The 26,585-nt window shown below is 46.5% G+C and overlaps 1 long non-coding RNA gene across 1 annotated transcript; it reads right to left on the bottom strand.

The window, feature by feature from the left end:
* Positions 1 to 101: 101 nt before the first annotated feature.
* On the bottom strand, positions 102 to 25,458 carry LOC138353888 (uncharacterized). Its single transcript, XR_011223307.1, has 2 exons — positions 25,088 to 25,458; positions 102 to 176 (listed from the first exon to the last, which is right to left on the bottom strand). It is a non-coding gene; the product is annotated as an uncharacterized lncRNA (long non-coding RNA).
* Between the last annotated feature and the right edge of the window lie 1,127 nt (positions 25,459 to 26,585).

The raw sequence follows: 26,585 nt of genomic DNA, 5'->3' as shown, positions 1-26,585 counted from the left end.
ATCATTTCTGATGGAACGTTGAAGGCGTGCCATTCGAAGGTAGGAGGCACGCTTGTTTTTTTCTTCATGTATGATGCATACATTGATTGCATGAAATCCACCATCGCCAAATTTATCTTGGCCACCAACACTATGTGCGTTTATGAGGAACTTTTGAGTGCGAGTGGCCATCGTATCTAGAAAGAAAAAGTACACGTTACTATGAACGACCCTAGATATTGATAAACGCCAATACGGGAGCAGAAATTATGAAATCCAGCGTTATGAAAAAGTGTAATTTAGAATAATACAGTATATACATGTTTGACACAGAGGGACAGATGGAAAAATAATTTTTCATAATTTTGAAAAATTAATTTGAAATTATATGATGAGGGATACGCGTAACGTGCAGGTTTTCACTATTTAATGTCTAGTGCGATACACAACCTTAACTTGTAAAGGTTATTGGAAATAAGAATGCTCCATAGAAGAGTATTAAAAATGAGAAGCATATCTGTTAAGTGCATATAGCTGAGCCGGCAAAATAAACCCCAAAGAGTTTTTCCAGATATACTAAACAAACTAGAACAAAGTTAAGACTTTGTATTTTAACTACACCCGAACAAATCTATGAAGGTAGTGAAGAAGGCAAATGGAAATATTTAGTAGTTACCAGGAATGTGAGCAAGTAATTATCAAAAAGCGCTACGCTGTTAAGGCTATGTAGTACCGACAAATGTGCGGGATATTCAAAAGGCGCTAAATATCGCTTAGGATGCCAATACGAGAACAAAAGAGCACAAGGCGAACATCAAAGGTATCCGATTCTCCAAGGATTCTATCAAGGGACAAGTGACTGCGACGGAGTCGGGAAGCGCACACATTCGTCTTGGAATTCGGTACATTTAACAAGGATACGCACAACCGAAAGAGGAACAATGCAGTTTGGACAATGAGGAGAGTGGCACCCCATTAAGTGCCTGAGAGTTAAACTAGTATGGCCAATACCTAACCTTACAAGTGCCATCTCCCATTGCCGGTTACGGTGTTAGGAAGAAGGCCATTAGGGATAAGCTACCCTTAAGGGCACACAGTTTGTTGCCAGTAACAGAAAATCAGCGATCCTGCCAACTGGCACTGATTGAGGAATGAATAATTTGGTAGAAGTCGAAATGAGGAACACCTTTTGCGGGAGATGGAACAAGTGCGGATAGCCTCCTTCGTGGCAGCATCACGAAGTAATGCTACTTACATCACTTGCATCAGTATGCACTTCCCACTATTCCTTAAAATAAGGACCTGCTAACACTGGAGTCATTATCAACTGTGCCTTTATTTTTGCGTATGCTTCATGTTCTTTAGTCCATACAAATTTTGCATTCTTCTTTGTGAGGTTCGTCAGTGAGGCTGACGTCCTCGCAAAACCCTCTATATGGCGACGGAAATACGCCGCTGCACCCAGAAATCTGCGTACATCCTTCGCTGTTCGTGGAGTTGGCATGTCAGCGATAGCTTTTTTTGAGGTTATCTTGAGAGGATTTCGGGGCTTTAGTGTCCCTGCGGCCCGGTTCTCGACCAGGCCTCCACCCCCAGAAAGCAGCCTGTGACAGCTGACTAACACACAGGTACCTATTTTACAGCTAGGTAACAGGGGTATAGGTTGAAAGAAACTGTGCCCATTGTTTCTCGCCAGCGCCCGGGATCGAACCCGGGACACAGGATCACAAGTCCAGCTTGCTGTCCGCTCGGCCGACCGGCTCCCGTCAGGAATCTGGGTCAGGGCGTATCTCATCTGTGCTTACCTGGAATCCCATAAATTTGAATTTGAGATGCCAGAGTGCACTTCTGAATGTTCAACTTAAATCCAGCCTTATTTAACAGTGACAATGTTTCAGTCAAATTACTGAGATGCTCATTAAAGGTCCTAGAGTAAATAACTACATCTAAGTAGGCTAAGGAGTGTTTACCTAGAACTGGACTAAGTATATAATTAACGGCCCTCTGAAAAGACGAAGGGGCTGTTTTCAAGCCCGAAGGCATACGCTTGAATTGGTACGTGTGGACGTCATCCATGAACGCGGTCTTTTCCCTGTCTGTCTCTGCTACCGGTATAGCCCAATAAGCTGATTTCGCATCAAGAGTGGAGAAGTACTTGCTTGTGCCAAAATTATCGAGAATTGCTTGAATCAACGGCAAGGGATATTGTTACGGCCCTCTCGGGACGCAACGGGGTTCTTACTCTGATGTCGTTAGAGGAAGATATATATCCGACCCCAAACCAGTAGAGGCTTTCAAGGGATGCGATCCGTGACACAAGTAACTTAAAGGGAGTAGGGAAAGAAAGCTAAGAACTTAATATAATATAATGTTCACCATCACCGTTTAAATATATAGAATAAAAGAGTACACAAAGGGGGAGGGGTATTAACACTTTACAAGGGGATCGTGCACAATCTAGTCTTCTGCTGAAGACTCTTGATTACGAAGCTAGGTGCTGAGTCCGCGGTGCTTTCTTCGTGGCCTCAAGACGTGTCCTCTGAGAACGCCGAGCCTACCCTGGCCACAGGTCAGCCACAACACAGGTCCACTGGGGGCACCGTCGTGGAGGCCGTCAACCACACGTCCAGCAGGTCTGCTGGCAGGTACTGAGCCACCAAGGCTGGTACGGCCACTCCACGAACGATGAAAGGGGTACGCCCTAGACAGGAGTCTCGTGTGATATCACCAATCACCCTCCTGTCCTCAATACCCCAGTGGATTATCGTCTCCAACCGTCGGTCCCGGGTAAATCCTTTCACTGCCACTCCATTGGCAGGCTTAACACACCACAGTGTTCTTCCGGGGGGGACGACGTCACAACAGCTGCAGCAAACTTCACAGTATGGAGACTGGCTGCCTCGGGTAGACTGACTTCACCTTCAACACAGTGGTCCCAGGTCGGCTCTGTAAGCAGACACGTCATCAATAACTGGGACACTAATGCACCACACTCACAGGCTCAGATACTAACGCCTGACGTATCCAGTCCATAGATGGCGCTGTCGTCGGAGCACCACCTCACCAGAGGTCAGGAGCGGCGGTGTTGAGCGCTGAACCAGACTGGAAACTGGTCCTCGAGGCCAGTACACGCTGTCCTCACTAGGTGTCGTCGTTCGTTTGGCGGGGGTTTCGGGAGATGACCCACAGATGGCGTGTTTGTCACTGCTCCAGGCTCGGACGCTGGATCCGGGTTCGTAACAGATATACATCACCTGTCGTTATTTCATTTATTTTTCGATAATCCACACAGAACCTATAGCTACCGTCTGGGTTACGTAAAAGTACCACTAGAGACAACCAAGGTGACGTACTTGGCTCTATCACATCTTGCCTCGGCATCTTTTGACAATCGTCCCTGATAATTTATTTAGCCTGCTCCGGAAGTCGCCACTGCCGCGTATAAACAGGATGGTGGTCACCTGTTGGGATTGTATGTTCTATTTGAGGTTACAGTTCTATCTCATCGTCTGTTTTCGTAAACAATTTTGGGAACTTCCTCAGTACCTATTTTTGAAGACTGAACCACACACCAAAAGATGAGACGACGACGATGATTCGGTCCGTCCTGGACCATTATCAAGTCGATTGATAATGGTCCAGGACGGACCAAATCGTCATCGTCTCATCTTCTGGTGTGTGTGGTTTAGTCTTCATATCTTTAGCCACGTTATTATAAAAAAAAAATTCACCCTTCCACACGTACACAAATTTAAACGACGCACGAAATGCCTATTTAACAAGACGTGTAGTGAAAATAAGACATTGTTACCTTGATTTAACAGCGATCTAACCATTCGCTTCATTTCCTTCCATGATAGCTACCATGAGAGGGGTGTGTCCCGCACGATTAACCTCCGCCATTTTGTTATCCCTAGTGGTAGGAGAGCAATGACAGTCCTTCCACCACTAACAGCCAGGGTTAAGGGTGACTGAACTGTCAGTAGGCTTGTTCACCTAAAAAAAAAAAATTATACAGCCTAGCATTTTATGAAGTTAAATAGTTATGTTGATTTTAGTACAATTATTCTCACATGGATATATGAAGCAACAACTCCTGCTCCTCCTCACATGGGATATGTACACCAATAGATGTACATTCAGTTTACTTTTGTCCTGAACAATGTTCAAGTGTAAACCATATTTGGTGATTGGCCAGAAAGCTATTGTCCGGACCTTAATAACCCTCCAGGAATGTTTCTCAAGTCGCAGTGAACACTGCTACTTGAGAGGTCGGATAGGCCTTACTCCCAACAAATGTCCCTTCTCTCGACGTCAGCTTGACGTTCCCTCATTCGACCACCCATGAACCCTCCAAACATGTGGTCCCTTGCCAATCAGGGGAAACTTCTAGTGACCTTGAAGCCCTGTGTAGCAACTAGATGTTAGTGGCCTCCGTCGACTTACTAACAACCACCAGTCATATTAACTATCCAGACAATAAACCAACAAAGATTAGATTAAACCTTTCTGGTTCCACAGGACAATGGCAACCAGTCAGATTCCACTGACGTATCAGACCTAAGGCGCATTGTGACCCAAATCCTGAACTAGGTCTATGGGGCCACTAATAACGACTTCAAAAATATCTACAGCATACCCAACGGAGCCGTCATGGTGGTTCCCAATGGTAACCTTACTGAACTGGTCTCTTCTGTCTCTGTGGAAAACTTAGAAATGTGGGGATATCGACCTACCCCCCCATCAGAGTACCAATTCAAGAGAACAATCTATATTCACAGAGCCCACAAGATTATCATTGACCATGAAGAAAAGGAGATAATGGCAGAAATAGATACCAAGAACAAATATTTGAAAATAGTCCTAGCACTCAGGATTACCAAGGAAACGAGCACCAACAAAGTCTTAAAGCTCACTCTGGCCACAACTGAACAGGCATCAAAGGCTGGCTCTGAGGGAATTTCCGCCTTTGGCTTTAAGTCGGACCCTGACCAAGTCTCATTGCAAAAGTTCTACAAAATCAAACAACGTTTTAAGGGCTTTCGTTATGATCACTACTTCAACGCATGTCCGAACGGAACACCCAAATGTAGCATCTGTGCAGGTGAAGTTACAAAGCCTGTAAAAGTCGGACCCCCCCCCCCCCCCAAAAAAAAAAAAAATGCTCCCAATGCAATGGACCCCACAAAGCCATCTCCCATTTGTGTGAAATGAGCAATGAGAATCAAACTAGTACAGGAAACCGAAGATGAAGCTCAACAACAGGCGGCCACCACTAGACCTGTACCATCTCCACTCACCAATGCCTGGGGCACATCCAATCAGCAAGCCACCAACTTCCCACCCATGGAACATCAACAACCTGCCCAAGCCGGGAACCTTATCACTCAACCCACTTCCAACCCCACAGGCGCCCTTCCAGCAGATCCCAAACCAACACCAACTAGTGTCAGGTAGTCAACCCTATGATGGGACAACCCCAAACCCCATCCGCGGCCGACTTTGGGGATACAACTGCTGGAATTCGCAAAAACTGCTGTCAGATGACCCTGTCAGCCTGCTGGAGCTCTGGAACTCCTTCATGAAGGACAATAGCCTTCCTGAAATCAACATATCCCAAACCACTCTGGCCTCATTAACCTCCAATGGAAATGGACCTACTGCTCAAGATCAACACCCCCCCCCCCCAACCAATCCCGTACCTCCACTCCTACCTCCGCCCTCAACCCGTTCTCGCAAATTTAGTAAGTCAATATTGACTTATTTAATATGTGCATAGGTGACATACTTAACATAATAGATACCCTTAAAAAGATTCATAGAAAACACCAACCTTACCTAACCTTGTTAGTATCTTAAGATAAGCATCTTATTGCTTCGTAATTACAATTATTACCTAACCTATAATAGGTATAGGTTAAGTAATAATTGTAATTACGAAGCAATAAGATGCTTATCTTAAGATACTAACAAGGTTAGGTAAGGGTGTTTTCTATGAATCTTTTTAAGGGTATCTATTATGTTTAGTATATCACCTATGCACGTAGTTAATAAGTCAATATTGACTTTACGAATTTGCGAGAACGGGTTGCCGCCCTACATCTCCCCCAGGATTCTTCACCTCACAGAAATCACCAGGCCCTGCATCCCCCTCCTAACTAACCCCCTGCTCAGGGCAACCCCCCCCCTTATTGCACCCCTTCCCCGAATCCCACAGCATCCAGACAGGCCTCCAGCTCACCATCAACTAAGGCAGTCGGGGGCTCTCAAACGAGGCCCATCCTCAGGTACGGAGACTGAAGAGGAGGAAGACTGAATTCTCTGACTGCAGCACCGACACGAGCTCCACGAGTGTGACCGTTGAAGATAACAGCAACGAAGCTACGTGCTCGGTACCATGCAAACCCCAACTGGGCTATATTATTAATTCTACCTTTGCTAGACTACCCAAAGCTGCTCCGCCCCGCCCCAGCAGCCAAGCGACCAAACACGCAACAGTCACCAGGAAGACAAACGTTGAACTCGCCCGAACCGCGAATTGGGAAAGGAAATGGATCACCACAAACCCAGATAAGATCGAAATACGTACAATAGGTTGTATGGCAAACACAATAGAAAACGAGGGTGGAGTGCATATCAGGGGTGAACCCATAGCCATTTCCAACGCCAACAGTGCTCAGGTACAACTTCAATAGACTATTTCAACTCTAATCGGTACGTACGTCTCCGAGAGGACAGCAACAGCCAAAGGATCCCTGGTGAAGCTCTTCCGCTTCTGCCAAGCCCCGTCCCATGTCAAGCTTCACTTGTACAGGATGGTCATAAGACCCAGCCTCGAGTACCCTTATACTCCCCTGAACCTCACTACCAAGCCCAGCAAGCTAAATATACAGAGTTGAAAACAAAGCACTGTGCTTTGCGGTGAACTTGGCCCTGACAGACAGTGAGGACCGACCAAATTCATGGAGCTCCCAAAATGATGCCTATGAACATCAGACTCAGTTGCCTAGCACGAAAGCAACTGTACTGTATGCAGCAGCTCTGTTTCGAATCTATAAGAACCAGATGTAGCAATCAACACGGCCAGTGACAGATCCAAGAGCCACCACACACACAACCAAAAGAATCACTCTCCAGCAAAATGTTATAATGTGACAACACACAACGATAACGTCCCGAAACCACAAATCCTGAACAGATTGCCAGAAAGGTGGGCCCTCCCGAACCCTATATTAATTTAAAGAAAATAATAACAAACACTTGCTGTAAGCCGTGCGGTTAGCCTAATGTTGTCGAGGATAGTAACAAACCAGCTTAAGACACCCACACAAACCAGCCTAGCTAACGTACTGACTTGACTTGGACGGACCGACCGACCGGACTTACTGTGTCTGTCAGAGAGAGAGAGAAAGAGAGAGAGAGAGAGACACAGAGGTCCTCCTTCCTAGGATCACCCATCCCAGACATCCCTTGCCCCCCAACTATAGTGGAATCAACAAACTGAGAAGGGACAGAAGTCAGCTTCAAGATTATGTATTCGAATATAGATGGGATTACAAACAAATCCAGTGAACTTGGGGAAAGAACATTAGTAAACCCAGATGTAATTGGACTCACAGAAATCAAGCTCTCAGAAATCATAATAAATGCGGTGTTTCCCCAGGACTACACTGTAATAAGGAAAGTGAGGAAAGGAAGGGGAGGCGGAGTGGCTCTACTGATGAGAAAGGAATGGAGTTTCGAGGAGATGGTTGTTTCGGGCTGTGAAAGGTTCAGGGATTTCATAACAGGCACCATGACGATGGGAGGACCAAGAGTAGTAGTAGCAGCAGTGATATATAACCCACCACCAAATGAAAGAATACCCAGGCAAGAGTATGACAGAAACAACATGGCAGTTAACATCATGGAGAGAGCAGCCGCTGCTGCCTGTAGAAATCGATCCCATCTGCTCATCATGTGGGACTTTAATCATGGAAGGATAGACTGGGAAAACAGAGAACCACATGAAGAGCGAAACTGCTAGAGGTGACAACTAGAAACTTAAGTCAGCATGTCAAGGGTCCTACGAGAATGAGAGGCAATGATGAACCAGCAAGACTCGACCTAGTCACTCTGAACGATTCAGAAGGGAAATCGGTCTTGAAGCCCCCGTGGGTATGAGTGATCACAGTGTACTGTTGTTTGAATATCTGGTAGAAGAAGGGTTAATGTACTCAAGGAAGGGACCAGAAAACAAGAGGCCAGCATTCTGGAAGGGAAACTATGAGATGAGAAAATTCCAAACTGAAATAGCTTGGGAAACAGAGCTCGGAGGAAAGACGGTTCAAGACATGACGGACTACATCACACAGAAGTATAAGGAGGCGGCAGACAAGTTCGTCCCAGTCCAAAAGGAAAGAAATGAAATGGAGATGAGAAACCCATGGTTTAATCAGCGTTGCAAGCTAGCAAAGCAGCTAAGTAAAAAGGCATGGCGAAACTATAGAAACAGAACACTTGAGAGCAGAGAAAGATACCAGAGCGCCAGGAATGAATACGTCAGGGTGAGAAGAGAGGTAGAGAGGCAATATGAAGATGACATAGCGAGCAAGGCAAAGACTCGACCCAAACTGCTGCATAGCCACATCAGGCGGAAAACATTGAAGGAACAGGTAATGAAACTGAGGATAGGAACAGAAAGATTCACTACAAACGACAAGCAAGTGTGCGAGGAACTGTAAGAAATTCCAGGAAGTCTTCACCTCAGATCAAGGAGAAGTCCCAGAGATAAGTGAGGGAACATCAACCCAGACACCACTAAAGGAGATTGTGATTACCAGTGGGGAGGTGAGGAAGCATCTGCTAGACGTGGACGTGACAAAGGCTATAGGCCCGGATGGAATCTCACCAAGGATTCTAAAGGAAGGAGCCGAATCTCTGTGCCTGCCACTCTCCATGGTGTACAAGAAGTCACTGGTAACAGGTGAACTGCCAAAAATTTGGAAGACGGCCAATGTAGTTCCAATATACAAAAAGGGTGATAAGCAGGAGGCACTGAATTACAGGCCTGTGTCCCTGACTTGCATTCAACGCAAGATGATGGAAACGATTGTGCGAACAAAGCTAGTGGAACATCTGGAGCAAGAGAACTTTGTAACAACATCAACATGGGTTCAGAGATTGCAAATCATGCCTAACAAGAGTAATCGAGTTATATGATCAGGCAACAAAAATCAGGCAAGAGAAAGAGGGCGGGGTAGACTGCATATTTCTGGACTGCCAGAAAGCTTTTGACACAGTACCACATAAGAGACTAGTGCACAAACTGGAGATGCAGGCAGGAGTGAAAGGAAAGGTACTCCAATGGATAAGAGAGTACCTAAGCAACAGGACACAGCGAGTCACCGTGAGGGGGTGAGGTTTCGGAGTGGCGGGGAGTCACCAGTGGAGTCCCATAGGGATCAGTCCTTGGACCTATACTGTTTCTGATATACGTAAATGATCTTTCAGAAGGAATTTACTCGTTCTTCTCAATGTTTGCTGATGACGCAAAAATTATGAGGAGGATCAGGACAAAGGAGGATAGTATGAGGCTACAAGATGATATAGACAAACTGAAGGAATGGTCCGACAAATGGCTACTAAAGTTCAACCCAAGTAAATGTAAGTTAATGAAACTAGGAGGAGGAACTAGGAGGCCAAGCACTGGATACCGAATGGGAGAAGTCCTCCTTTACGAAACGGACAGAAAGATCTAGGAGTTGGTATCACGCCTAACCTGTCTCCTGAAGCCCACATCAAAAGAATAACATCAGCGGCCTATGCGAGGGCTGGCTAACATCAGAACTGCTTTCAGAAACCTGTGTAAGGAATCCTTCAGAACCTTGTATACCACATATGTAAGGCCAATCCTGGAGTATGCAGCCCCAGCGTGGAGTTCGTATCTAGTCGAGCAAAAGACGAAGCTGGAAAAAGTTCAGAGGTATGCCACTAGGCTAGTCCTAGAACTGAGGCATTAGTTATGAGGACATACTACGTGAAGTGCACCTCACGTCGCTGGAAGACAGAAGAACTAGGGGAGACATGATCACCACATACAAAATTCTTTGGGGAATTGACAGGGTGGACAAGGATGGATTATTTAACACGGGTGGCAAACGCACAAGGGGACACAAGTGGAAGCTGAGTACCCAAATGAGCCACAGAGAAATTAGAAAGAACGTTTTCAGAGCGTTCTGAAAACGTTCTGAACGTTTACTAACTACTGTCAGAGTAGTTAGTAAATGAAATGCACTAGGAAGTGATGTGGTGAAGGCTGACTCCATACACGATTTCAAATGTAGATATGACAGAGCCCAGAAGGCTCAGGAATCTGTTCATCAGTTGATTGACGATTGAGAGGCGGGACCAAAGAGCCAGAGCTCAAGCCCCGCAAGCACAATTAGGCGAGTACAATTAGGTAATCACACCCACACACACCCCTCCCACCCACCCCACCCCCACACACCCACTGCTTGAGGCCTCAAGAAGACCTAGACAAACTAGAGCAATGGTCGAACAAATGGTTGTTAGTTTAACCCAAGCAAATGTAATGTAATGAAGATAAGTGTAGGGAGCAGGAGGCCAGTTACAAGGTATCATTTGGGAGATGAATTTCTACACGAGTCGGGGGGGGGGGGAGACAGAGAGAGACAGACAGACAGACAGACAGACAGACAGACAGACAGACAGACAGACAGACAGACAGACAGACAGACAGACAGACAGACAGACAGACAGACAGACAGACAGACCTGGGGGTTGATATCACGCCAGACCTGTCCCCTGAAGCCCATATCAAGAGGATAACATCAGCAGCATATGTCAAGTTGGGTAGCATAAGAACGGCATTTAGACACTTGTGTAAGGAATCATTCATAACTTTGTATACCACCTATGTCAGACCAATCCTGGAGTATGCAGCCCCAGCGTGGAGTCCACATCTAGTCAAGCATAAGACCAAACTGGAAAAAGTTCAAAGGTTTGCCACCAGACTAGTACCCGGGCTGAGAGGTATGAGCTACGAGGAGAGACTACGGGAATTAATCCTAACGTCGTAGAAGACAGAAGAGTTAGGGGGATATGATCACCACGTACAAGATTCTCTGAGGAATTGACAGGGTAGATAAAGACGGGCTATTAAACACAAGGGGCACACGCACTAGGGGACACAGGTGGAAACTGAGTGCCCAAATGAGTCACAGATATATTAGAATTTTTTTTTTTAGTGTCAGTAGTTGACAAATGGAATGCATTAGGCAGTGATGTGGTGGAGGCCGACTCCATACACAGTTTCAAATATAGACATGATAGAGCCCAATAGGCTCAGGAACCTGTACACCAGTTGATTGACGGTTGAGAGGCGGGACCAAAGAGCCAGAGCTCAACCCCCGCAAGCACAAATAAGCGAGTACACACCCACACCCCACACCCCCACACACATAACCCCCCCCACACACACAGAGACAACCCCCCCCCCCACACACACACACAGACAACCCCCCCCACACACACACAACCCCCCCCCTACACACACAACCACCCCCCCCACACACAACCCCACCCCCCCCACACACACAACCCCACCCCCCCCACACACACAACCCCACCCCCCCCACACACACACCACCCCACCCCCACACACACACCACCCCACCCCCACACACACACCACCCCCACACACACACCACCCCCACACACACACCACCCCCACACACACACCACCCCCACACACACACCACCCCCACACACCCCCACACACCCCCACACACACACCACCCCTCCCCCCACACACACACCACCCCCCCACACCACCCCCCCCACACACACACAACCCCCCCCCCACACACACACAACCCCCCCCCCACACACACACAACCCCCCCCCCCACACACAACCCCCCCCCACACACACAACCCCCCCCACACACACATAACCCCCCACACACACAACCCCCCCCCCCCCCACACACACACACACACACCCCACACACACACACACCCCACACACACACACCCCACACACACCCCCCCCCACACACACACACACACACACACACCCCCACACATCAACACACACACCCACACACAAAAAAACAACAACAAAAAAACAGCACAAACCGAACACATGACCAATACATCATGCCAACCCACGGTGGACAGGAAACCGAAATTTCAAGCCGCCTCCTTCCTCATCCAAATCCTCTTCACGAATTTCATCTCATCCCCCCTACCCCCCCCCCCCCCACCCTTTCCGAGCCATTTGGACATCGGACACCCACGTGTCAGGCAGATATGGCGACCAGTGTGGTAGGTTTCTTTTCGAGAACACAATATATTCTGTTAGAGTTAGTCAGGATTAGAGTTTTGGCAATCAGAGGGTTGCTCGAGGAGCGCCGCCTTCATGTCATACAGAACACTTTTGTATTTTGATGGCATAAGCAATTGGGACGAGTGTGTTTGTGGTTACAATAGTGTTTGTTCATACTCTTTGATGAGGATATAGAAACATCATCCAGCTCTAGGACGACGTGTTTTGGGTTGCGGAGGATGAATTAGACACACTATAGGTGTTCCATAGGTGGTTAAACAGAACATGAATGTTTGACATTCACCCTCTAGTACAATGCGAAGGAAATCCCATTCTTAGAGACAATCCAGTAAACAATCATCTACACCACTTCAACAGGATTAATGGATACACCTCAAAAACTAACTAACTTATTAAACCCTCTAACAACCCCCTATATACATTACAATAATACAACACTTTACCACACTATCTTACGTTAACTACCTTGGTCCACATAGACAGGATACAAGGCTTACACTTGGTAAAGCTAGGGTAAAGTCTACTTGAAAAGAACTCGAAGGCTCGAAGCAACCTGAGGTAGCTAAGCCCCAAGTGGTACCCTAATCACAACACACTTAGGGATGCCCAAAACACTGGCTTATACTACACACTACTTATAATAAAACACACACACACCAAGCCAGTAGCACGATACCTTAATACTAATTAACTTATCTGAAAAATAACCCCAGGATGGGGTAAGGGAAGAGAGGAGTAGGAAGAGGAGACAGAGCCACACAGGCGAGGTGTTGACCCAAGCACTCCAGAGAAGGAGGAACCAGCACTCAGTCCTCGAGCTCTCTCAGGTTGTTGTTGCCAGGAAGCTACCTAGTTGCTCGTGCAGCTACAAACAATACAAATCTTCACTGGCCTTCGTTACTAGTTACTTTAATAATTCTAAGAATAGCTGATAACTAGTTCAATATTATATTTAATCAACAACAAGCTCAGAGTCTGAATGCTCCGTGAGAAACAAGATTCATCTTACGTTTGGCAAGGATGACGGGAATACTGCAGAACGAAGCTTTAAGGGGTCCTGCATGTAATTGTTATTGACTATCATTCTCACATGATCCAATTCTATGAATTAATGCATAGTAATTATTTAGAGCTCAATTTGACCTCTGGTTTCCAACTAAGGAACCCAGGGTCGTAACAACCAGTGATGTGTAAGTCAGAGATACTTTTTCATGATTTGCCGCATCAAATTCCGGTTTCGATGGGAAACCAACTTCACCAGGGCCCAAATACTATCTAAAATTGTCAACACCACCAATGCAGCACCACTGGCCATCCACGCCGCCGGCGTCGGTGCAGAACTCCTCTACTCAAGCGAGAAAGCTATGGAACAATTGTTTGCTCCAAAACACCAGGACGCCCTACGAAACGCATACCTAATCATCGTGCCTACCCGGCACTACCTGGCTGATAGAACCATTTTCGTCAGCTGCACCAGCGTCTACATCGCCTCCCAGGACCCTGGCACCATATTATCATGCATAAACACCAGGAACCCAGTTCTGACTGCAGTCAACGTTAGTCATCAAGAACAACGACAACCTACGGCTGACTCTGAAGGTGACCTTCTCTACAGCTGTGAGAAGGCACTACTTCTGGTGCCTGGACATATCAAGCACACCAGACACCATCAAGAAAGAACTCTACATCGTACGCCAATGCAACAAATGCTGTAAGTACGATCATGACATCAAGAACAGCCCGCAAACCGAGGGAAAGTGCAGCATCTGCACTCAAATTAATCATTTCGAAGACTGCCAGTAGATCATCAAACAGTCTCAACTGTGAGGGAATGCACACCGCCGTCTCCATGGACTGCCCAATAAGAACTGAAGATATTAAGAAATCGGCACCTGCCACATTAACAACCAATCATCCAGCGAACTTCAACATCCAGGCTACGACGTTCTCAATGCTACCACAACTCCTCTGCTACACAGTCTTCCGCACCACGCATATTCCCCCCCCCCCCACACACACACACTGGGGTCAAGGTACGATTTCGAGGGGATCGGACCCTTACCCAGTCAAAGATCTCTGACTTGATCAACATTAAAACCAGTGTTGCACCGCTGGACGTCGTCGTCGACGAGGAAGGCCCTCAACTGCTGTTCAGCAGTGCCGCAGCCGTCCAGGGTCTACTTGACACCAAAATCCTTAATGCTTTTGAGAAGGCATACATGATCCTCACCCCACCACAACACTACCTCGCAACCAGGACACTGTTTGTTCGGAGAATTCGCTCCCTATTCTTGGAAAAAGCTACCACCGACGTCGCCACAAGCATAAATGCATAGACCCCTTCCTTGACTGCTGTCACTGTACATTTCATTCCTTTGCAGGACAGCCACCTCTCCACCATGAAGGTCACCTTCACATCACTTGAGGAAGCTACCTTTGTTACTACCGACGGCTTCCGGTGCTTTGGCATTGCTTGCATACTCCGACAGATAAGCAAGGAACACTACTACCAGCTTCGACAATGCTATAAGTGCTATAGCTACGAGCACTTCACGAAAAAGTGTCTCACTCCCAACAGTGCAGCAAGTCCGCCGAGAATCCCTTCAAAAGATGCACAAACAACTTCCTTCGATGTATTCTCTGCCAAGGTGACCACACTGCTGTCTCTGCTGAGTGCCCCCGAAGACATGCAGAAATTCAGATGTCCGACGCTAGGCAGGTCAACACCACTCGCCGTGCACCATCAACATTCAACGTGCAGGCCGCCAACTTCCCTGAGCTTTCGGGTGGGGGGCGGAACTTCTGCACAGTCTGCAAGTCAATGGGGGCCTCACTCTGTCTTCCAACCGATTTTTGACTCGGCCACAACAGTCATAACCTCTCTGGCCAATCAACCAGCCAACCTTCACCACACCAGTTGCCGTCCCCCAACGTCGTTTATAGTACCATCTTCGGACTCATTCGCCTGGCTGAAATGATGGCAGGCACGGACTGCAAGGAATTCGCACGAATTTTAAACATCCTATACGCTGCCAATAGTCTCCCAGCATTTAATGTTCTTGAGGAACTCTTCACACCCACAGTTCCAGCCGCTGACACCGCTACTACTTCAGCCTCTGACATCATCTATCCAGCTGCACTATCAGATCTCCTGTCTGCTGACGCCCACCCTCTGCAACAACTATGGCTCTTACATTACCTCTACAAACTGCCACTTCAAATCACCTACCTTTTACTCCAGTCATACCTGCGACTACATCACCTGTATCAGTACCAACATCAGTTGCTCCTGAAGACCTCAACCTGTTTTCTGATTGCTCTACTGCCTCTGTCGACAATGAAACATTCGCCACCCCCAGAGTCAGCAGTTATTGATTCTCCTGCAGTAATTAAATTGTATCAGCAACGTGGCAACACTACATATGTATCTCTTGCATACAGACGGTTCACCAGTCATATATATAACACAGTATGAGGAATACGTGCAGCGTAATCCAGGAACTACTTTGAAGTGCATGATTGACAATGACGTAATCTTTGCGGCATATGATGAATCCACACTGGCAGCCGAACTTTTTCCACAGCTACTACGCAGAGTACAAAAATGCACATCAAATGACTACACGAAGCCTGAATAAACAGAAGAAAGACGACGTAGCAGTAAGAAGTTGCAGAACAGGGACCTACTGTAGGTAGTAGCCTTCTTCCCCCTCTTTAGGGGGGATGGGACCTAATTTTGCTCGTTTATGAGTGGTGGAATCCTGCAAGCTTCGAAGCAGACCGACGTAGAAGACAGAAGAATGAAGACTTCAGCTTCACAGGAGGAGGAAGACGTCAGCTTTATAGAAGACTACTCCGCACCTCAAGAGGAAAGCAGTCCTCGCTTCGCCGACCCTAACTCGGGACTCCTGCCTCCTAGCCTCAGCCAGCCCGGTGTTTAAGAGCCTCATTTTTCCGCTGTGCATCTGGGTTTAGCTCTGGCTCTGTCTCTCCAACTTCGACGTTTCCTTTTGCCAGGCTACTCTTCAACTATACCCACTTCATAGCTCACCCGAAGGGTATCATTTTCCGTATTTCATTCATTCATTCATGGAGCCCCAGCACACAGGCGAATGCAGTCCAGACCACCAGCTCAGCAACCAACCAATTAGCGACCTCAGCCGTTACCATTCTGATCCCCTCTACTGACAACTTGTGGAGAAGCTGGCAGGGAAAGATCACCAAGTAAGTGAGTCTTGACCCAGCCATCGCCCTGAGGGGTGTCACGCCAAATATGGCGCTCGTGGATCGTTAAAAAAAGTGAGGATACGCGGCCATGAGGTGAGCAGACACTCGGCAAGGACTTGCTGGAATGCTCCATGGTGCCCTGCAAGGCAGTCGCAGCCTACACAGATAAGTGGTGTGCTTCGGGCCCCTTACAAATTATGTGTGAGTATCCAATGTTGAGATCACGATTCTTCTTCTCGATCCAAGACGTTATTCCTTTGGAGTAATTGTAAGTGATGGGATGAACCCGAGCAATGAAGCTCGTCTTCAGAGCATAAAGCCCATTTGGTGGGTGTATGGCGTGTATACCTTGGTCTGATTTTTTATCTACATTCAGCAGTCAATAAAAGATGCAGGTTCACATTATGTACCCACAGGACAACAACTGTCCTAATGTGGAAGACATAACGTTATGTTCGTTGCTTGGTAGACCACCTCGAGAATCTCTCCCGGAGGTCTCGTAGGCTGGGAAGAGTCTGTAAGTCTAACTGGTAGCCATTGTGCCAAGGGACGAGGCTGGACTGAGTCAAAGGTATTAATCCATGTCTGCACAGGTTCCAGGGTTTAAGTATCCTGTGTGTGGTAATCTATGTCAATGGATAAATGGCTAGTTAGTTGTTAGTACAAAATCTGATCTTGTAAAGCTCCTACCCCTAACGACAGCCTAACCATACTAAAATGGTAAAACAGTTACCCCGACTCTTTGCGTTGCCCGATTGGCTCTGTGATGGGGCAGGCGGGCCGGTTGGCTCAGTGATGGTAGTTTGTGCGGTGCCTCTCCTGCCAGTTGTTGGACGGTTATTTGAAGTTCTCTTCTTTGTTGAACTTTCTTTTTCCTTTGTCTGATGAATGAAGACTTGTGACACCAACTGCAGACAACCACACGGGACTCGAATTGGCGGCGGGAGGTCTACGAGCTGCTGGACGTGAGGAGCGACTGACAAGCACGTCCTCTCCCGACAGCTGCTGGTCGTAAACTTCGATGATCTATGATATGTTGCCTACTAGAGACCCATACAAGTCATTGTGACCATTTGCATTATGGTCAGTGTGTCTAGCATTGCTTAGACATTTTGTCCCTAAAGGCACTAGTAACAGATGCTAACATACCAATTCACCCGTATGTGGAGTCTCACCTGAGCTGCCGTGCGGTGAGGACGGGTTGCCTGGCCGCTCCGGTAATTTAGGGTGTTCGCCGTTTTTGTCGGCAAGGGGTGTGGGTGTGTCTACCTTCCCTGCTGTTCCTGGTGGTGTGGACGAGGTGCTATTGTGATGGGCGGCCATCTTACCCCCTATAGTGAGGGTGAACTCCATAGGTTTGGAGTTTACTGGCCGTGTGGGATACCCTCTTGCGGGGTTGGTCATGAGTGATATGCTCAAGGTCCCGGTCATGGACGTCTACGGTGTTGAGATGGTCACTGCTCGCCGTGTGATCATCAAGTTTGTGGGAGAGGCAGTGTACCATGACTTTCTCTGACGGTATGAGGGGCGTACTTTGCAGCTGCAGAACGGCAACGGGTCTGTGGCCATTTCAGACCACAGCGATGCAGTGACGTATGCGAGTGTCCATGGTGCCCCCATGGAGTTTCCCGAGACCCTCCTCCGTCGCTTCTTCCAGAGGTATGGCCCTGTCGTCAGTGTGTGGATGCACTCGCTGTCATCTGGGAAATATTCGGGTGTGAAGACCAACATTCGTACCCTCGGGATGCGACTGAAGTCGGACATTCCATCCTCTGTCCGACTTTTAGGGTACTACGTGCGGGTGTTTTATGCCCGGCATCCCCGTACTTGTTTCCTGTGTGGCATGTTGGGGCATCAGGCTGCCGGGTGCACTACTGATCCGGCTGCTCCAGTGAATTTATTCCGTGAAGAGGATTTCCCGCCGCTCCCTCTAGAGGAGGCATCTGGGGATGAGGGGGTGAGCAGTTAGCCGATGCAGCTCCCTCTGCGTCACCCGACGTTCCTCTGGTTGTTGCTGACCCTCCTCCGGGTCTTGCAGTGTCGTCGGATGATCTACTCGCTCCTGTCGATGTACCCGTTGCTCCCGTGGGCCTTCCTGGTGCTCCCTGTGGGGCGTCGCCGTCTTCATCATCTTCGGCTGTTGTGCCTGGCCCTGTGTCCTCGCCTCGGGTCCCAGATGTGCTGGATGTTCCGGTGGCTGCGGAGCATCCTGCTGTGTGTGGCCCGGTTCCCCCTGTGGTAGAGGCTGCTGCAGTTCTGCGTCGGGCGTCGGTTCGTCCGGCTGGTGGTGCCCGTGTTTCTGGTTCAGCTTCCGGCTCTGACGATATTCGGCCGGAGCCCAAACGTTCCCGGCTTTCGTCTTCTGCCTGGGCCGATGTTGGGGACTTCAGTGACTGTGGGTCTTCGGGTGTTGGTCTGGATCCGGATGCGTCATTGTCACCACGGTTGGTGGTGGAGGAGGTCCATGTGCCTGGTGGTGCCAGTGTCTCGGGAGGACCTTCTGTTCCTTCACCGCCAGGGGACTTTCTGCAGTGGGGTGTGGTGCCTTCCGCTGCAGGGGATAGTGCAGATGCTGGTGCTGGGCGTGGCTTGGTAGTGACTTTGAGAAAGGATATGCGCTGCCCTGGTTCCCTGCAGTCGTCTGGTGGTGCGCCCGTGGCCGCTGGTGCCCCTGTGGTGGTGCCCTATGTCCGACGTCCTCCTGTGAGGATGCGCGTTGGGGAGGTTATCTTGAGATGATTTCGGGGCTTTTTAGTGTCCCCGCGGCCCGGTCCTCGACCAGGCCTCCACCCCCAGGAAGCAGCCCGTGACAGCTGACTAACACCCAGGTACCTATTTTACTGCTAGGTAACAGGGGCATAGGGTGAAAGAAACTCTGCCCATTGTTTCTCCCGGCGCCTGGGATCGAACCCAGGACCACAGGATCACAAGTCCAGCGTGCTGTCCGCTCGGCCGACCGGCTCCCATCTCGGCCGACCGGCTCCCATGGAAGGGAGTTGGAAGATGTGTTGCCGGCATCTGTGATGCTGCCGGGTCACTGGGTAGTGATTGCCGAGTTCATGCTGGCTGAAAGGCCGGAGGACTTTCATGGTGGGCAGGTTCCATGCATGTGGGATAGTCTGGCGGTTGCTCGCCTCCGGAGTGATACCATCTGGGTCCCCTGTTTGCGGGTGTTCGTTGCCAGGATTATGGATGAAATGGCGTCCCCGGTGGGTGGTCCTGACCCTTGGTGGTGGCTGTGTTGGGAGGCGTTCGATGTGCGGTTTCCCCGGTCATGTTCCTGGGCAAATGTCAGCTGATTTTACGTTTTTTTGCTAAATGTGGTGTTGTGTGCACCTATGGCGTTTTGTTTGCCCTAATGTATTGTGTGTCCATGCCTCTCCCTTATTTGTTGCGAGGCCGGTGTTTTGGCGAGTGTTTTTATTCCTGTATTTGCTTTTGTGTTGTTACTTTGCCCTGTGTGTTCTATTCATGCTTTAAGTGTTGATTGTTGTATGCTGTGCTTTCTTGTTGTATTTCGTGTTGTTCATACTGATGTACTTTGTCGGTCCTTCAGGCCGGTGATTTTATTTTTTGTTTTGTTCTGTACTGGTATAATGTTTTATAATATTATGTTTTATTGTTTTGTTTGCTTGCATGTTTGTAATTGTTTTCTATTTTGTCTTGATGTGTTTTTCTCATGTTTACCTTGTTCTCTTCTCATGTTTTGTTAATTGTTGTACTGGGCTGTCGGTCCTTCTGGTTGGCGGTTTCTCGTTCTGTTCTGTTATATTTCACTTGTTTTATTGTATTTATTGTCTTTCCTTTGCATGATTGCATGTAAAAATAAAAATAAAAAAATAAAAACTCACCCGTATGATAAATGGTTGAGTAAAAATGCCTACATATTAAACTGAATTACCTTTTGAGCAATCTGCCTGTACTTTAAGTATCATACACTCAACACCAACGACAGCAATTAATATTTTGATCTTGTTAAAGCTGTCACACACTAAATAATAAACTATCAACAATTAAAGATCTCACGAGCGTTGTCTTCGTCCAGTCGTCAACAGATGGAGTGCAGCAGACTATGCTTTGTATAAATATTCTCATTCAGACTGTCAGCATCAGGATCAAAGCTCTCCCCTCTCAGACACGCCTCCCAATCCACCAAGCTCTATCTATATAAAACACTCATTCTCCCACTCCTAACATGTACCGGCCTCTCTCTTACTTGCAGCACCAACGAACAGGAACAAACTCCAGCGTACCCAGAACAAGGCCCTGAAATGGGTGTTCGATACCCACTGGCAGGACTTCACCACTAGTGAAGTCCTGCACGAGAGGGCAGGCCTGCGGGCCGTGGGCCTGCGTGCCGTGGGCCTGCGGGCCGCTCCAAGCAACAGCCTAGTGGACCAAACTCTCACAAGTCAAGCCTGGCCTCGGGCCGGGCTTGGGGAATAGAAGAACTCCCAGAACCCCATCAACCAGGTATCAACCAGGGCAAAAATCCCGTCTCAGAACATAATCTGGGACACTATGGGGAAGAAACAGATCACAAGAATCCTCACCTATCATGACAACTACACCTTCCTCAGAAACACCCTTAGTAGACCCAGACATACGCACACCTGCTCCGCCATTTACGTGACTCCTCTTTCCTCCTATACCACTACCCAATCATCTAGCTCCAAACTACATAGCTTCTTTAACTCTTCCCCCCATCTTTAGGGGGAGGGGAGGACCTGTTAACTCCCGTTTACTGGTGACTCTGGGTGGGGCACGATACTGATTAGCAAATCCAAGACCACGACTGGTGCGAGTCTCCAGGGCACACCCAGCTGAGGGCTGCTATCTCCGTGGGTGCGCCGAAAAAAAAAGACGAAATGCTGTCTCCAAAAAATACGATTTCTTGTCTCCAGTGCTTAGTCTGGTCGTAACGTTTTAATGCCATGCAGCTGGGACTAGCCTTGGCACTTTACCTCATCCTAAAATCCCTTCCTCTCACCCCCACTAATTCTTCCGCTATCTCCACTTCCCCGCTCCATTTGGTACCTTGATCTTTATTTGATTGATTGCTTGATGATCAGCATCAGGTTAGACTGGCTGAACTGCAACTAGCTGCCAGTATATTGAACATCACAGGACGAATAATTGAGATCCAAAGTCTGGTCTTCAAGCACTTTAAAACTTTTATACATCGACAGAAAGTTCCTCCCAAAAAATTATATAAATTGCTCGTTGCACAGAATAAAAGTTTTAAAATCTCAAAATATAACAAATACAACCCATGATACATTGCAGCCAAATTAGCATGACACTGATGAAGTTAACATTTCTAAGTACCCACCATACCTATTGAGACAATTGTTCCCAACACAAGTCTAATAGAGAAATTACCGACTCCAAAGAGCTCGAAAGCATTAGTATAAAACTAATATTAAATGTGTAGTATTATGTTGATCAGGTTGGGCTAAGTGTGTAGCCCAACCTGATTTGGTTGACCAGACCCGGTTGACTATTGTTGTTCCCTAACACCCCTCGCCACTTCGTTGGGGGGGAGGGGGAGTACAGGGTGTTTATGTAGCTTCAGGGCACCAATCCCCCAGCCACTGGGCATGGCGAGAAGGCACCCCTAAGCATACCCAATTTCCTATTAAACACAAACTAAAATACGCATAAATGGCAGATCTCATCACAACCAACAAGTTATGATGATAACGCAATAATAACATACACAAAATGGAATATCCTTTTATATTTCGTTTTTTCTAATATGGGATACAGCACACAAAGGGAGAGGTTCACAGTATATCATTAAAAATTAACTAAAGCTGAAGGCAAAACAACAAGCTGCAGGATTGGTGACTTGACATCGGCATACATGAAAAAAACTATTCATAGTGGAAGCTCCTAACAAGGCCCCGGAGCGGAAGGGCTCTCATGTATGCGCATGGGGGTCCCTCCGGCCGCCGCCTTACCCACTCACCCACTCGAGGGCTCCGGCCATGTCATCCTCCCTCTTGTGGGAAACCATGTGGAGAAGTGGTACTCCAGATGACGACTCTGCTTAGATAGTTGGCTGCCAGCTATCCTGCCTGCGGTTCACCTAAGCAAGACTATATTGACCCTTATGCACCCTGTGCGAAGTGATCCTGGGACTAAGATGATCTGCCTCTTTGTGGTCTTGGACCATATTCTGTAAATGGAATATGTTCAGGTCAGGGCTTTCACAGAGCAAATCTCAAGGTCGCTCTTTTTGAGTCCCATATCCTGTAGACCACGCGCACTCTCCTTGCACCATCCTCCTCTCCAATTAAGGGTTATCGAAGAGGCGGATGCTGTGTGCTTCCCGGTATATTCCCGGACCTTTTGAAGGATCTCTGGGATGCCGCACTTGTCGCACTTGCTCTGATATGGAAGGGAGAGTGGGAAGTTATCAGCCGAGGCCTGGGTGTCAAATATGAAGGCCTCATCACCTTTGCAAGTTATGATGTCAGACTTGCAGAAGGTCCCTCCATCCGGTATACGGACTTCACGTTCCACCTCTTTGCCGCAGGCGGCCGGCTACGAACCGGGCGATACCCGTGCTTCTATTTACCCGTGGCAGGCGGCTATAGCTTCCTGCCACGGGTAAAGAGAAGATTGGGACACCTTTGTCAACCAATCTTGAGATTGGGCGATTATGTGCGAATTGAGTACGAACTGAATCATTATCTCACATTACTGGATGTCCAGTCATTAGATTTTTCACACCTGCCAGCATGAGTTACCTGCAGCTTTGCAACCTTTGTCAACTTATATATATCGTCAATGCACCCAAAGTGAGCGTAGGCTATTGGACACACGCAGATGTACCTAAATATTTAATAAATTAATTTTATTGTTGTATTAGTATAGACCTTTAACCAAACAAAACTTATAACCACCATACCTGCAATACTCTCAAAAGCCAAATGCCTTACTTCCAGAACCTTACCCTACTTATTTACGACCACCTTACTTCCAGAAAAGGCTTCCAGAACTCTCCATAAACAGAACAGTTACACATTCGCACATACTTGAAATTAAACATTAAATTAAGCATTACTTTTCTTGGCAGTTCGTTCCGTTCCTGTGGGTTCTTAACTAGCATTTTAATTTTCTTTTAAATATATTATTTCAGATTCAATATTGCTTTGAGCTTTCATAGTCTTAGATATTTCTAACTTGTGATATCACATTTTAATACATTATCCTAGCGTTGGCATGTGCAGATTCAGTAAACAAGTCAATAAAAGTTTATTCATTCTAAGCCGAATGTAAACTGTTTTTACATTCATCCTGAAGTAAATGCACGGCATTATCCAAGTTAAGTGTAAGTGCTATTCAGAGTTTCAAGATATTAGTCTTCATAGGGCTAACTGATTGAGATTAAACTTACTAATATTATTCGTGTTTCACTGGTGTTTTAACTCTTATAATTATACGACTATTGATAAACAAGTTTGAATGGTAGCAAGTTTGCATTCCTCAATTCAAATAATTTTTTAAGTTATGATCTGTTGCTGAAGGCCTTCCTGAAGCTGTGAACTTGCCTCACTTTGAATCTGTTTCATTTAAGAACATAACAATAGAGGTAACCGCATAAGGCCTATTGGCCCATACGTGACAGCTTCTATTTATTATCACCCAATCCCACTGGTACATGTCTAACCCACGTTTGAAAAATTTCAAGGGACCCCACCTCCACGTTATGCGGTAATTTGTTCCACAAATTAACAACCCTGTTACTGAACCAGTATTTACCCAGGTCTTTCCTAAATCTAAACTTAACCAATTTATACCCCTTTGTTTCATATTCTGTCTTTTGTTGATACTTCTAATACCCTATTAATGTCCCCTTTGCTATGTTCATTCATCAACTTGTAAACCTTTATCATGACACCCCTAACTCTTCGCCTTTCCAGTGAATGCAATCTTTGTTTAATTAATAAATAAAATAATTAATTAATATAATTAAGCTTTGTTAATCTTTCATCATATGACATGTTTCTAATTTGGGGGATTAAATTTGTCATCCTACGCTGTATGCGTTCAAGTGACTTCATAACCATTCTATAGTACGGCGACCAAAACTGAACTGCATAATCTAAATGGGGCCTAACCAGAGCAAGATACAGCTGAAAAACACCAGGTGTCTTGTTATTAACGCTTAGATTAATAAATCCTGAGTGTCCTATTTGCCTTATTACGAACATTTATGAATTGATTTTTTTTTTAAGTTCTTACTAACCATAACTCCTGGATCCCTTTCACTCTCCGACTTCGCAATCTCAACACAATCTAGCTCGTATCTTGTAACTCATTATCTAGCCTCGAAACCTTATATTTGTCAGCATTAAACTGCATCTGCCAATCTTGCTAATTTCAAAACCCTATTTAGATCGTCTTGAAGTGATAGCGAGTCTTTTTCCATGTTTATTTCCCTTCCGATTTTTGTATCATCGTCAAATTTGCAAATATTTGTTCAAACTTGATATTATGAATAACAGGTCCCAGGACTTACGCCTCGGGCCTCCAGCGAGTCGGCCTACTCACGCCCCGGCCTGTGAGTAGGCCACTGCCGTGGTACCTCCGCCACTGTAATAGGCATGATTACCACCATCGCCCTCCCGAGTAGTACTTCCTGAGTGTTGAGTAATACCTCCTGCCACTGTCATGGTCCGCTATGCACTAACCAGCTGACCAGTTGCGCGAGTTGCCCAGCACCGACTGATGCACAAACTGTCTGTAACGTCACTGATCAACTGTAACTCGCTTATTAGGCTTTGTCTAATACAAATAACTCTCAAGCAAAGTAATTAATATTATATTAATAAAGACGTTATTCCTATTAAGCATGAATATATAAGAGTAGGTCTATGAGCAACTGTTATATATTCCATATATTCTGTTGGAATTTGAGGATAACAGCACTGTTCAATGCAACCCGTCCTCGACTCAAGTCCATTACATTCAGCGGTCGACCCCACAGCCGCATTCATAAATTTTAACGTGTTGTTTATTCAAAACGGGAATTTTCTCAAGTATAAATTAATATTATAATATATTAGCATATTGTGTATATATAGGCATAGGATAGGTTAGGTTAGGTTAAGTGTTTAGGTTCTGTTGGCGATTATTTGTATTTGTAGTACGTGGGTGAAGCATTTATAGCGTTGTGATTCGAACAAAACTCGTCAGTGAAGCACTTGTTCCGGAAGTGTTCGAACGAAATCAGTTGTGAGTCGTGTTTAAACCGCTTTTCATTCGTAAACAGGGGGTTTGCGGGTGGATGGAATCACTTTTGGATCTTTGTTTGGAGGACGGGCTGGAATGAAAAACGGTTTACACACGACTCACAACTGCTGACGTTCGAACATATCCGGAACAAGTGCTTCACTGACGAATTTTGTTCGAATCACAACACTATAAATGCTTCACCCACGTACTACAAATACAAATAATTGCCAACAGAACCTAAACACCTAACCTAACCTAACCTAACCTAACCTATGCCTATATATGAACAATATGCTAATATATTATAATACTAATTTATATTTGAGAAAATTCTTGTTTTGAATGAACAGCAAGTTAAAATTTATGAATGCGTCTGTGGGGGCGACCGCTGGATGGAATGGACTTGAGTCGAGGACGGGTTGTTCATTCATAAACAGGGGGTTTGGCGGGTGCATGGAATAACTTTTGGATCTTTGTTTGGAGGACGGGCTGGTTCAATGGGAACCTGTGAAGCCTCACCCAACTGAGTGAACTACATCTGCGAACCCCTTACACGCCTTCACCGGCAAGTCTTAACTGATAATTGTTATATTGATTTAACTAGACTTAATGAGCGCACGTATATAATCTGAAGTATCAAACTCAATTTTTCTACATATTAAAAATAATTATTTTCGGCTGTTGCTAATTTAATTATGAAAAATCTCAGAATTCAGATAATTCTGTTACAAATGTTCAAGAAATGTGTAATATTAACTTCAGAATGATGAGTTGTCAGAAAT

Source organism: Procambarus clarkii, chromosome 60, assembly GCF_040958095.1.
Source record: "Procambarus clarkii isolate CNS0578487 chromosome 60, FALCON_Pclarkii_2.0, whole genome shotgun sequence".
Classification (NCBI taxonomy): Eukaryota; Metazoa; Arthropoda; class Malacostraca; order Decapoda; family Cambaridae; genus Procambarus; species Procambarus clarkii.
Note: the sequence above shows the minus strand (reverse complement) of the source record. Positions and strands in the feature narration are given on the sequence as shown.